Raw genomic sequence first — 1,953 nt, 5'->3', positions numbered from 1 at the left:
AAAATTAAAGGGAAAGAATGTAGAAGAAATATCAGGGGTAGAGTTCTGACGCGTTGGGAAAGAGGAGGAAGAATAACGTTGAAATATATATATATATATAGATAAACGATAAATATTAGCAGACTTGCATTTCGATCGATTTTAAGGGACTATTTTCAATTTATCCTTCGTTCCTTCATTAACCTCCCTTCTATAATAGCTCTTCCATCTCGGCTCCCTTAATATGTTATTTTTTTCGTAAATTTTCTTTAATTTTTTTTGTGTCATTTAACATTTTTGTTACAGCTTCCTTATGTGTAATAAACGTCCACGTGTAATAAACGATGCGTTTCTTCAGAAACATCTGCGGGTCTTACTCGAAATTTGTATAAATTCGGGATACGGTCCGGGTAGTAAGATCGTTGCAATACGTGCCCAATTCTCGCCACGTTTACCGGTCTGTCGAGCTTGTCTCGTAAGACTAACGTCTAGGAAGCCGATAAGCCGAATTAACCACAATTTTTGCACGAGGGATGCGGGCAATAGCGCCCCAGAAAGTGGATTGCCTCGCGTCGCGTCTACCAGCCATGTGATTTATGCACTTGTTGTGACACATTATTGTGGATTCTCAGTATTGTGGTTATGAAAGCCTCGTCGACGTTAGACGCGCGTTAAACGTGATACGAGAAGCCGGTCGTATTCGCAACGATCTCACTGTCGGTCCCGCATTCGTCGCGTCGAACGTAGCAAATCACCACTTCGCGCAATTCGCATCGTTTCTTGCATGTGCCATGGGGATGCAGCAACTGAGATAAAAACGATTCTCGAAACGTTAAGATTTTTGTGAAGAGAGATTGAGATATGTGATGCGTGGACTTTATTGTAGAAAAAAAAAATTAAAGGGAAAGAATATAGAAGAAATATTAATGGTAGAGTCGCGTTAGGGAAAAGGTGGAAGAATAACGTTGAAATATATATAAATGATAAATATTAGCGGACTTGCATTTCGACCAACTTTAAAGGACTATTTTTAATTTATCCTTCGTTCCTTTATTAACCTGCCTTCTATAATAGCCCTTCCATTTCGGCTCTCTCAATATCTTATTCCTTTCGTAAATTTTCTTTATTGTAGAAAAAAATTAAAGGGAAAGAATGTAGAAGAAATATCAGGGGTAGAGTTCTGACGCGTTCGGAAAAAGGAGGAAGAATAACGTTGAAATATATATAAATGATAAATATTAGCGGACTTGCATTTCGACCAATTTTAAAGGATTATTTTTAATTTATCCTTCGTTTCTTTATTAACCCCCCTTCTATAATAGCTCTTCCATCTCGGCTCTCTTAATACCTTATTCCTTTAAATTTTCTTTAATTTTTTGTGTGACATTTAATATTTTTGTTACAGCTTCCTCATGGCACGTGCAATAAACGGTGCGTTTCTTCAGAAACATTTCCGGATCTTACTCGAAATTTGTATAAATTCGGGATACGGTCCGGGTAGTAAGATCGTTGCAATACGTGCCCAATTCTCGCCACGTTTACCGGTCTGTCGAGCTTGTCTCGTAAGACTAACGTCTAGGAAGCCGATAAGCCGAATTAACCACAATTTTTGCACGAGGGATGCGGGCAATAGCGCCCCAGAAAGTGGATTGCCTCGCGTCGCGTCTACCAGCCATGTGATTTATGCACTTGTTGTGACACATTATTGTGGATTCTCAGTATTGTGGTTATGAAAGCCTCGTCGACGTTAGACGCGCGTTAAACGTGATACGAGAAGCCGGTCGTATTCGCAACGATCCCACTGTCGGTCCCGCATCCGCCGCGTCGATCGTAGTCGTCGAATCGTCAGTTACATCGCGTGTCGTACAATTCGAACTGTCGTTTGCATTTGTCATGAATGATCTGCAACAAGGATACATAGTGATTCGCGATACGTTGAAAAAATTTATCCAAAGAGAAATCGATGAAAGCTAA

Source organism: Trachymyrmex septentrionalis, unplaced genomic scaffold, assembly GCF_001594115.1.
Source record: "Trachymyrmex septentrionalis isolate Tsep2-gDNA-1 unplaced genomic scaffold, Tsep1.0 scaffold56, whole genome shotgun sequence".
Taxonomy (NCBI): Eukaryota; Metazoa; Arthropoda; class Insecta; order Hymenoptera; family Formicidae; genus Trachymyrmex; species Trachymyrmex septentrionalis.
The sequence above is the reverse complement of the archived record's forward strand: the minus strand, read 5'-3'. Positions refer to the sequence as shown.